This window comes from Mustela nigripes, chromosome 1 (assembly GCF_022355385.1).
Source record: "Mustela nigripes isolate SB6536 chromosome 1, MUSNIG.SB6536, whole genome shotgun sequence".
NCBI lineage: Eukaryota > Metazoa > Chordata > Mammalia > Carnivora > Mustelidae > Mustela > Mustela nigripes.
Genome location: NC_081557.1, coordinates 29,676,941 through 29,689,943, shown reverse-complemented (window position 1 = coordinate 29,689,943; position 13,003 = coordinate 29,676,941).

Below are 13,003 nucleotides of genomic sequence, written 5' to 3'. Positions count from 1 at the left end.
AAAGGGATTTTCTGATTTTATTAGAGGTTGAAAATCAAGTTTAAGAGGTTCCTGGGTGGCTCAGTCAGTTAAGTGTCTGCCTTCACCTCATATCATGATGCTATAGTCCTGGGATTGAGCCCAGCTCAGGCTCCCTGCTCTGTGGGGAATCGGCTTCTCCCTCTTCATCTCCCTCTGTGTGTTCACTGTCTCATCTCAAATAAATAAATAAATAAACCTTAAAAAAAAAAAAGTCAAGGGTTAGGCTGACAAAAAAACATCTATCTAAAAACTCCAATGACTTACATAATCACCACTTATCTAAAAGATTGTCAAGGATTCATTACATATTTTCAAAAGGTTTTAGAAGTGGAGGTGATTATGATGTACTTTGTGATTCTAAAAAAAAAAAAAAAAAGCCTTTGAACATTCAAAGCAGAATTTTTTCTCTTCCCTAGAAGCAAAGGGTTATTAATTTCCTTTCTAAATCTTACTTCCTTTTTTCAATGGATAAAGGTAAAACATGCTAACCATAAATTATCAGCCTCCTGACATGCTTTTATCCTGTTGACAAAGTTTGTAATTTCATTAATTTAAGATCTGAGAGCAAACACTGAAGCAAGTTTACATGGCACGTGCCAAAATCAATATTAAATTTATGTTCTTTAAAAGCTCTCTGACTTTCACTTTTTAAAAAAGTTAAATTAATAATCTTGTTAATGAAAAATACTTCTGTGGAAAATAGTTAAGAGAATATCACTGAGTAGAGCTTATTCTAATCCTACTTTAAATTGTCATTATTTTGAATGTGAAGGTGAAATTCAAGAGCAAATACATTTTTACATATGTATACTTCTATATTTACATGTCACTTGTAACTAACATGTGAATAATAACAGCCAGTCTTTTAAAGAAAAGGAAATTAGTGAATATGGTGCTGTACAATAATTATATTCATTGGACCTTTTGAATGTCCCTTCCTAAGAGAGGCCAACACCGAGCCCCTGTCTAAGTCAAGTAGCCTCTACTATGTGTTTCTATAGTCCCATGTATTGTTCTTTCTCATAACGGTTATCATTTCTGTAGTTACAGGCTTATTTGCACAATAACTGTTCATTAATATCTGCTATCATCACTGGCTCATTAATTCCAAGAGAGACAACGCTTGCTTTTTTTTTTTCCCTCTCCTGAATCCCAGGTACCTGGGAGGAGGTGTCCAGTAAATGTTTGTAAAATTATCATTAATAAGTAACTGATCTAAATGATTCATCTACACATAGCTGGGGAATTTAGGCATAGCACTTGGACATTTCTTCCTCTTAACTTCTTCAGTAAAGACCTAGTCAATACTTGTTTGCACAGTATTAGAAATTTAATGATTTAGAGCAGATTATAGTTGAAACTTTGAATATTCTTCTTCTTACTTCTCTTTCATTGGCAGTCAATTCACTATAGGTGAGCAAATTGAGAGGCAAAAGACTTACTCATTCTTTCCTTCCTTTCTCAAATTTCAAAGACCCATCAAAAAGTACAGGATGGTAGGTTACTTTATACCAGCTATAAAAAATTTCGTACTCTTTGTTCATGTAATATACTTTTTTATAGATTTATTTATTTATTTTAGAGAGATTGTGAGTGGGGAGAGGGCAGAAGGAGAGGGAGAAAGAGAATCCTAAAACAGACTTCTGCTGAGTGTTGAGCTCTTCACAGGGCTTGATCCTTGGACCCTGAGATCATGACCTGAGCTAAAATCAAGAGTTGGATATTCAACCAGCTGAGCCACCCAGGTGTCCCTCATGTGATATATTTTTAAAAGATTACAATCAAGTAATATTGTTGAAAAGGAGGTTTTCATTCATAAGTATGCCAAGTGAATGATAACTTAGAGGCTTTGACAAACTTGGAAGATGCTTTATGATAATTAGTAAGTCTGAGAACTATAGCCTTATAAATCAGTTTTCACCATTGGCTAATTTTATTTTCTTACTTTATCTGTTTAAAGAGAAAGAAATTTTATAAAACACTGTATTTTTATTTTAAAATTAGAAGTTATTAAATCCTAATCTAATGTTTGTATTAATGCTTGCCTATTTATTTAAAAAAAGTCAGAAGACACTGAAAAGCATAAATAACTAAAAATTAGACTCAAAGTAAATGATAAAATGACCAAATTGAATAGACAAGAATTTTCAACTTGAGTTTCCTACACACTGCCCCATTTTACAATGAAACCAAAAAAATACATACACCAAAAGAAACATACACCAAAAGATGGGATGTAATCCTCTAAGTACCTATTTTTAATCGATTGGTCAGTTCATGTTTTTAGAGCACCATATGTGCAAGAATAAGAAAATCAGGACCTCTGTCTTCCTAGACTTTTCTTTTTAGGGGAGACAGAAAGTAAATAATAAAATGAAATAATTAGGTGTGATGTAGGCGCCTTAAAGAAATTTGAGAGAGCAATATGACAAAAATAATGAGTTCTGATTTCTGATAGGAATGTTGTGAAAGCTCATTCTGAGGAGGGGATATTAAAGCTGAAATCTGAAATCGAGAAGGATCCAGCTCTGGGCAGAGCCAAGAAAGATCAGGACAGACACAGAGAATCAAAAGTATAAAGTTCTTTAGATAAGTACAGTATTATATTTGAGGAACTGGAAATTCTGTGTGTCTCTAGTATTTATTTCAAATGCCGTGAGAGTACAAGTTACCACTGATGAGATAGACAGTTCCTGCAGACCTTATAGATCCATAGTGAGTGATTTGTCCTTAATTCTGTTAGGAATGCACTAAAGGGTTTTAACCTTCATAATAATATAATCTGGTTTACATTTACAAAGAGTGTTCTGGCTGCTTGCTGTCAGGAGAATGGAAGGGAAAAGTACAAGAATAGAAAAAGAGAAATGATTTTCAAGGTTACTGAAACTGTCAACTGAGAGACAAAAATGGTTCAAACAACAGTGATGGCAATGGAGAAGGACATGAGTGAACACATCAAAATGCAATTTGGAGATAAAGTTGACAGATTTGTTAGTGGATTTCTTGAGGAGACTGATGGAATAAAGAGAGTCTAGTAGGGCTACTTAAGTTTCTGGGATTGAGATATTGGACAGATAGTGATGTCATTTCCTGTGTTAGTGAAAATTAGAAGAGGAATCTGTTCAGTGGCAAAAAGTCACTAATTTTTTATATGTTAGGTTAGGTTTGTATGCCTCTTAGACACTGCAAATGTCAAGTAGGTAAGAAAATGGAAAAAGTGTTGGCTAGAGGTATACGTTTCTAAGTCATTAGAGTATAATTTATATGACACCAGTGATCTACAGTGTCAGAAAAATTGTGGAAGATTTTAAAAGTGAATGAATCAGGAAGATTACTGGGTAGAATCAGTGGAAAACTATGTCTTGTTTACAGCACATTCTTTCTGGTTATTTGATTTTGGAGGAATTGTGCCTTTTATTGTCTTTGAGCTCTTTTGCAATTATAGACATTGTAGATGAATGAAAATGATTCTTATGTGGAGATATGCAAATAAGTTTTATCTGGTGAAGAGACAACTGAATCTCCTGTTCCCAAAGCCAGTTTTGCATGTATTTGTTTGTAAACTTTTGTCCACTTCTAGTTATTCCCATCAAAGAAACCTTTTATCTTTTTTGTGATTCATATTTCCTCTTTGAAATAAACTTGCTTATTGAGTGGTTTAATTATATATTCCCCACCTTGTCTAACCAGACCGTGAGGTCCAGAAGGGCAGTTGTTCCCTAACTTCAGTTACCACTGCATCCTAAGCAACTAACACAGGCCTACTATTAAAAAAAAAAAAGACATAACATTTCTCTATATAAATGTGAATAATGACATTTTTAAAAGATTGTATTTATTTGTTTATTTATTTATTTGAAAGAGGGGGAGGATAGAGAGAGCACAAGTAGGGGGAACAGCAGAGGGAGAGGGAGAAGCTGTGGGGCTTAATCTCAAAACCCTGAGATCATGACCTGAGCCCAAGGCAGACACTTAACCTACTGAACCACCCGGGCGCCCCACAAATTATGACATTTTTGATAACTTTTGGAAAACAATCTGCAAAGAAAAGAAAGAGGACATAGTGTAATAGTTAGGCACACAGACCCTGGCCCTGCCCCTAATAATAGGTGCAATTTTTTGCATGATACTTTATATACTTTAGTTTTCTCATTTGTGAAAGGATTATAATAACTATGCCCACCTCTTAAGATTGTTACCGGAGTTAAATATTACAAATTGTTAAATGCCTAGAAAAGTACCTTGTATCTAGTAAGCAGGGCATGTGTTTGTTGGACAAATAATGACAGAGTAGATGAGGCAGATAATACTGACAGCTTCCCTTTCCAGTTTTAATTCTTTCCTACTCAATGACAAATCCTTTTAATCAAGGAGTACATACAATTGGGTCAAATCATTTAATCAGTTGTTTTCTTTTTAAATGTTCTGTTTATTCTTTATATTCTCAGGGCTTTACTTGTCAATGCTATTTGGATGATATTTGGCCTGGGGGGTGGGGATGCATCCTTCCTTTTGTAATTATTTAGGCTCTAAATTATTCATAATGTTTAATGCTCCACCAAAATTTTTAGGCAGCTGGCACCTACATCTAGCTTTTTGTAGATGGAGTGATTTATAAGTGGGAAAAGGATTCTTTCTTGAGATTTTATTGTGCCTTGTCATTTTCCGAATCCTTTCTCAGCCCATGACATTTTCCTAAGGAATTTTCACTGCAATAATTTAGATTTTGCAGTGTTGTGAACACGTTTGTTTGAATTCTTTGTCATGACATTTCAAATTGGCTGTGTTCAAAAACATACCCAGCATTTGAGAAGTTGTGAACATCTTTAAATAAGATGATGACTTCTTCCTATTTTTCCCATAGTTCTGTTGTCTCTTCTAGGTAAAACAAAACCAAGCAAAAACAATAACCAAAACCAAGTTAGCCTAAGGCTGGTTAAAGGCAAAAAAAAAAGCTTCAAAACCTGTCTGCTTTTAAACACTTCATATTGTGTCCCTTCTCTACCTTTTTAGCCTCATCTCTGATTATATTCCTCACAGACCTAGCTTTTTAGTCTTGTTGACTTACAAGCTATCTTCCAGGCTCCTGATTCCTTTTCTTGCCTTTGGCTCTTTGCGGAACTGTTCCATCTGCTTAAAACGCTCTTTGCCACTATAAAAATATTGTTTGAAGCCCATTCAAGTTTCACATGCTCCGAGATGCCTCCCCAGATGCACCCAGGACGTTTTATGCTGTTCTTTCTCCTCTAGCAACTCCATCAGAGCAGTTATTATGGTCTACCTTGAACCACAATTTCTACGTTTGTTTCTCTGTGGTGGTTTAATTGACATCTTCTGAGCGTCTTTGTAATTTTCAGTCATTGTGGACTGCAGAGTGCTGTAGATTGTGTTGCCAGGGTGAGATTCAAGTGCGTGTGTGCTGCTAGAAGGGACCATTCTACGCGGGCCATGGAATCTATAGTTGAAGCTGAATTCAGATCTTGTGTACACTCCTCTTGTGGGCAAACTGACCTCTGTTGCTCATTTCCTTCATCTGTAAAAAGAAAATAAAACCAATTTCTTTAAAGAACTGTTGTGGAGATCCAATAAGATACTACTGTGAGGATAGTATGAAAACCGTAAGTAGCAATATAAGCACTGATTTCTGTGATGTGCTTTCTCCTTTTTTTCCAGGCATTTTTCTCTCTTTCCTGTGCCTTCTGGGCAACATTTCACTTACCAATTTTTTTCCCCCTTCATGTGCCCCGTTGAACAACATTGTCTCTGTATTTCTTAATTTGTTAATGCATGTCTTCATTTCTAATTTATGTATCTTATTTAACATTTAGAAATTCATTGATACTACTGCTCATACTTACTTCTTTTAATCAATATGTATCACCAATGTTATGGTCAGGGTAGTGTGATGGTTATATGTGATAGTCATCGGAACAGTGGAGAGTTGCTCAAAGGCAGGACGTATATGCTGGTAATAGTTAAGGGAAGTTGAATCTAGTCCCAGTCATGAAGATACAGGCTGTAATTTTAAGAAAAGAAGATGATTTCTTTTAAGAATAGAAGGCTATTAAGTGTGCATGAATATTGATGCAATTAGAATACCTAAATATTAATGTATTATTCATTTTACTATTTTAGCACTGCTCCAGAAAGAAATAAGAGATGCAGAAAAATAAAAGGAAATGATAAAGTGTAGACTACCCTACTTGACTGTTTATTATATATTTTAGTAAAACAATATTTGGGCAATAATGAGGAGATTGGACATAGTTTACTAAGAAGGATAATAACGGAGAGTAGATTATAATTCTCTAGATTAGGCTTGTTTCCCTTTGAGTTCTCTTTCCACTGAGGTTTTGCTGAATACCACTGAGTACTTGTGGTGCCTCACAGATCATAACTCTATGTAGTTCCCACTACTCCTCCCCCCCCCCGCCTTGGTGGGAACTGAAACCTCATTTTGCCCTGGTTTGAACTATTTTTCGGAGAGGCTGTCATGATCCTCAGTTGTTGGAAATAAACTGCCAGGCTGTTGCTCAATACTGTCTCCAAACCCAACTTCCTACTTGTCCTGGGTGCTAGTTCTCTTCACTCTGTCTGAAGTTACTCAAAAAACATGCTGCTTAACACCTCAATGCTATAATATTTTCATATACAATGTCATATTATCCAAACACCACCCTGGAGCCTTTGCCCAAGTCTTAATTGTGCATATGCAAATATCCAGGAGGAATTTCAGTATTCATATTTCTGTAGAATCTTTGATTTGGTTGGTCTCATCTTCTCCGGAAGAATTGCATTGGGATGCAATTTTTAGCAGATTTTGCAAATTAAATAAATTCTCCTTTTTAAATTTACCCAACTATACTTCTATGGGCATATCCTGGTCCTTATGTGGGTTATGAATATTCAGTATATTGTCTCAATATACAGGCTACTAGCAAAGTGAAATTAAGATTACTTTGCTGAAGCAGTAAGACATAGCAATAAAGAAGCCCCAGGAGTTTACTTTAGTGCTAACAAAGTGCTGTTAAAGCAGTGGCCTCTGGCAGCACTTACATATTTTCGCAAAGTAATAGTCACTGAACCATGTAAGAACTTGCTATATTGAAGATTTGCAGCAGATTTTGATACCAAATTCTTTATTTCTGAACATATATTCTCCCCTTCTCGCTGACAGGAAGGGGAATAAACAGCTTTTCATTTTTTCCTTTTAGAATTGTTAATAAGTGGATCAAAAACCAGATATTGAGGCAATTACCAAGTGTTGGTGCTCTAGGGTATATGTCCTTAGAAACTGATTGAATTCAAGAAGCAAATTGATAAAAGCAAAATCTAATTAAGTTTATGAAATCTGTGCTATTGGCCAGAGCAGAGAGAACTAAAACCATCACTTAGCATCAAGTGATCACGCTGCTTCAAAAGTCTTGCAGACAATAAAGAGAATGAATCAAGACATAAAGTACTTCTGGAGAAGAAATACATTCTACCAAATGAGGAAAAAAAAGAGGGGGTACTTGTCAGGCAATATTAAATGATGCTGGTCTATATTGTCTGAAAGCATGGATTTCTGTCTATTATTCAGAATATTGTTTGCACAATACGCAAGACATCAGCTAGGATTATGAGAAATTTCCGAAAGGATGGATTCTTCTGCAAAACCCTTCAATGGTCTTTTTTTTTTAATTTTTTATTTTTTATAAACATACATTTTTATCCCCAGGGGTACAGGTCTGTGAATCGCCAGGTTTACACACTTCACAGCACTCACCAAAGCACACACCCTCCCCAATGTCCATAACCCCACCCCCCTTCTCCCAAGCCCCCTCCCCCCAGCAACCCTCAGTTTGTTTTGTGAGATTAAGAGTCACTTATGGCTTGTCTCCCTCCCAATCAATGGTCTTTGATACTATGAAAAATCTTGGACTTTTCTCTTTTAAATCTTACTGGAGATGAAGGGATGTCTTACAGACACTCAGAATTAATCCAGAGAAGAAAACTGTTGGGAAAGGCAGTCTTGGGAATGCTGTCTATCCACCCCCACCCACCCCATAGGAGTGGTTGCTGAGGGGGTACACTTCGTCCCCTAGAAAGAAAGAGCCCACACAGCACCACCCAGTTTATCACATAGTCTTTTCTTAAAGCGTGCGGGTCGTATGGCACCTGGCCAGCCCCATTGTGGGGAGGGCATGAGGACTCTCTACTAGGGCACAAGATGAGTACAGGGAGACCTCGGGGAATGAACCATTGGCCACCACAGAAGCACACCAACTATCGAAGCTGAGTTTACTCTGTCTCTTTCCTATTTAAGTAAAGCATTATTCCATTCAGTGCTTGACTGCGTTGTATTTTTCTTGGCAATTCTGATCCCAAGACGCAGTGGGCAGATGTGTTTGGAGTTCTGTCCTTGGCATTATGTTGAGATTTCCTATCCTCCATGTACCCAAACCCTGGGATTGGTAACCGGTGTGTGGTAATCTGCTCTCTCAAAAATTCCCATGATTTTTCAAGAACATACGTTTTATAGAGGGGAAGGAAAAATCGGACGCTGTTTACCTATTTTCAAAAAGGGTGTATGCTATTGAGATAAAACAGACATGTCCCCTGAATATGAAAGAATGAGAAAAGAAAGAGGGGGGGGTTCTTTTAATAAAATCTCATACTGACTTTTCTATTACTCCAAATTTTGTTCTTATCTTTATGGCTAAGGATGGACTTGATTGACCATAAAATGAAACATAAGAATGTTTTCTTACTCTATTGTCATGAATAACTGATAAATATCTTCTCTGAGACAGGCATTTACCCAACTACAGTTTATTGCTTTATTTGCCAGCAAATTGTGTACCGTACACCTCATTTTGGCCTAATGTTTCTTTATGCAAAGAAATCATTGCAGGGGCATCTGGATGGCTCAGTGGGTTAAAGCCTCTGCCTTCGGCTCAGGTCATGATCTCAGGATCCTGGGATCGAGCCCCACATTGGGCTCTCTGCTCAGCGGGAAGCCTGCTTCCCTCTCTCTCTCTGCCTGCGTCTCTGCCTACTTGTGATCTCTGTCTGTCAAATAAATAAATAAAATCTAAAAAAAAAAAAAAATCATTGCGAAACTGCATATCTTTTTTTTTAACGCTATAGTTTTTATAGAGCTAAGTGTATCATCTACCAGAATATTTAATGTCAAATATTTAGTGTTTATTCTTTTTGACTTTTTATGGCATTGGAAATATTAACTGTTCCCTTTTTCCCAACTTCAGCAACTCAGTCCCTTATTATTTCCTGTCTCAAATATATTCCCCAATAAATTTTGAAACCATATAACATAATTATCAACAGTTTATAAGCTCTGAAATTATTTTTGATTCTGTCACTTGCTACAGAGGTTCTGAACTTTTATAAGAACCTTCTTTACTCAAATATAAAATTAGAGGATTTTTGCTTCTCCTCTCACTTAGGTTGGATTTTCACGTAGTTAGATATCATGTCCCATGCTGGTTTCATTAACTATATCAAATGTATTTCACGTGTGTAATTTTATTTCCATTATATCTTATAAAATATTGTACAAATCACTAGGTAATTTGGAATTTGAACTACTGTAATAATAAAAAAATGTGGGTACTTTGTGCTTATGATCCCATTCATGCTAAAATATAACAAAATTAATAATGATTTTGTGACAAATCGGATAGCATAGTAGTATACTTACATCAAATAAAAAATGTAAATAAATAATTTTAAAATTCAAAATACATATAAGCTATCCGCGCACAAACACAGTTAAGCCTTGAGATCCTGAACTCGTTATTTAAGGTCTCTGTACCTCAGTTTCACTATTTATGGACTATGTTGTTAACAGAACTACCACATACTTCTGTCTTGTATGTTGAATGAATGAATGCAAGAAGAATGATCAAAAAGTAAATGACATATAATGAGGAAACATTATTTATTTTTATTTCTTGAGTCTTTCTGTTCCTGATTCTCAGGGTGGAGTTCTCTGTTAGTTCCTCTGTGCTAACCTTATGTGCAAGGGAAAAGAGAGCTTTGTTGTGTTATGAAATGTCACCTTATTGAAACAAGCATTCCAGGACAACTTTGTAGAATATGATACCATTTCTCTAAACTTGTTTATTACAACCAGCTTCCTCTGCATTATTTATTATTACTGTTTTTCTCAAAGTAGAGACATACATCTGTTTGTAGGTTTGAACTTTCGACTACTAAACCAAGAGATTTCTAACTTACTAATGTCAAGATGGAAGTTCTTGACTTGTTATGTCGCATACTTTGGTATTTTAAACCTAATTTACTTATATCCTTTTTAAGAGGTATGTGTTTAAAACATTTACATTTACAGATAAAAGACATTATGATTAAAGTCTTTTAAATCAACACTAGGTCTCTCACATCCTTTTCAATTGCTAGTAAATGAATGTGTAATTGGGAAGCACTGGCATTGTCTGCAAGTGTAAGGAACAGGAAATGAGGCATCATCAAGAAGTGGAGGCTTGGAGATTGATTAGAAAGAACCTTTGGGAGTGTGTGTTGTGGGCATGAAGATTCACCACCCGGATCCCCCTTAAATGCTTGTAGCCTCTGCAGCTGGCAGCCTTGTCAGTGGACTGCACTCAACTCTCAGCCTCTCCAGGGGTTGTCACCTCACCCAGGCTCATGCCCTTTCATGCACGGCCAGCATCCAATGACTGATCAAGACGGAAGTGTAACAACCTGGCGATCGCCCATGAGACAACTCTGATGGGCTGCTGCACCTCTAGGGTCCCCGTGGAGTCCACTGACCTGGGTAGGCCTGCAATTCAATTGCACCGTCTGCCTTGTGCTGCTTTAGCCTCTATTCCAATTTTTTCATTTTATAAATGAGGTTTGTTTCTATCCTATATTGAGAATTGGGCTGCGATTGATTTTTGTTTCACTTTCTTCGATTCAGTCTGCTCACCTCTTTGGAGGGTGCCGATGAGAAGCTAAAATGTCTAATGAAACAGAGGAATCAAGCAACTGATTCATTTTTAAACTGAATAATTCCTCTCTGGAGATAGAAGAGATTAAAACCACTCCTTAATGAGTAGAGAGCCTGAATGTGATGTTCAGGAGCTTGAGGCTTGTGAAATAAAGAAAACTGTAACGAAAAGAACAAAACCTGTCGCTCTCAAAGTTGCTGAGATGGGATTTAAGGTATAAGCAGACCACAGAGTCTTGCTTTAGCACAAGTACTTGGGAAGTAGATCAGTAACGAAGTTCTTTTTCTTAAGACCTTTTTGCACATGTGTTTATACAGGAAAAAGAGAGAGAAGGAGAGAGAAATCTTGCAGAAATTTTGCTTCTTACAACTCTCCTACAGTTTACCCATGGGGTACTCCACTAACATGTTCTCTTTTAGTCTTTATATTCTGTTTTAATAATTGATCTGTGTTTAGCTGCTTTGAGAACTAGTAACACTCCAGCAGCTCCAGGTTGCCAGAAAGGATTGGATGTTGGGCAATTTTATCTATATGGATGGTTGGTTGCTGGGCATTTTACCTGCCAGGCGAGGATCTGAGGCAAATCTGCTTCTAACTTTTGTGTCCCTAAGCTGTAGAAAACACAGACTATGAGATCAAATTTTTAAGGCACTTAAAAAGCACGATCAGGAAGTAAGAAAACTTCTTTGTTTTATTCTTAGGTTTTACAAAATTTCATTTAAAAAATAATTGGTTGTGGGGTACTTGGGTGGCTCAAAGAGTTAACCAACTGCCTTTGGTTTAGGTCATGATCTCCAGGTCCTGAGATCTCCTATCTCAGCAGGGAGTCTGCTTCACCCTCTCTCTCTGCCTCTCCCCCTGCTGTGCTCTGTCTTTCTCTATCTCTCAAATTAAAAGTAAAATCTTAAAAAAAAATTGGTTGACAAACTTGAAGCATCAAATGAGTATTTTAAGATTAGAAATAATAGCTGAGAGAGTAACAAGCCCTGTTCTTCCAGCGAGATTTTCAAATATTTTAGACACCATGTAATGATTATCTCACATAAATAACATCGTAGTTACTATTGTTTTCTTGGTAACAAGCTCTTCTTTATAAGATCATAATTTCTGAAGAAGAAATGGCCACAAAATAATTTTTGAAAAATATTACCGCATCTCTTTTCAAATTAGATAATCCAGTTTTATGGCTATGACGATTAGGTAAGTATCGATCATTTTTCAGCCACAGGGAAATGATGAAAACTTGTCATTAGTTTGGAAGTCATGAAAGAGGGGCTTGTATTCTTGATTAGCAATTACAGCTCTGCCTTACGTTCTTTAAATCAAAGACGATTCCTCTGGGGAATACAAAGACATTTTCAACTCCTCTTTTGTCATCTTACATTACATGGGGGGAGAAATAAATCAGAAACATGAAGCATGTTGTTAAATGTGGTCTGCACTCAGGGCAATAGGAAGCTGTTGTCGTAATTCTGTTCATTAACTTGTGTCTTTCCCAAACCTGAAAAGGTAATGAAAGGCAGACAGGTCTAAAATAGAAAAATAGCCGCAAATCGTTGTTGTATATTATTCTTTGGAGGGATTTTTGCAGTGTTATATGTGATAGATAATTTCAGAAATCTTAGGTTTGTATTATATTAGGCTCTCATATATTTTCATCCTCAGTTAATCACTTTTGTTCTTAAGTATTTACAATGGCACACAAATGCCAGAAGATTCTTTGCCCATCATAGAATGGCTATGTGATGACTTTAGAATGAATAATTGCCACACAGAAATGACAAACTCATTGGGAAAATAACTTAATATGCCTGAGTATGAATTTTGCATGCTGCAAGAGAGGTCAAATTAGTGAACGTGTGTAGGTAACCAAGTCAGATGGGAAGGATGTGATACTAATTACCCATTTGAGATCAACCTTTCTTTTTAATCCTATGCTCCTAAAAGTCTCTGAAGAAGTCCAATGACAAACATGGGTAACAAAAGTTCTACTTTGGCATGCTCTTATT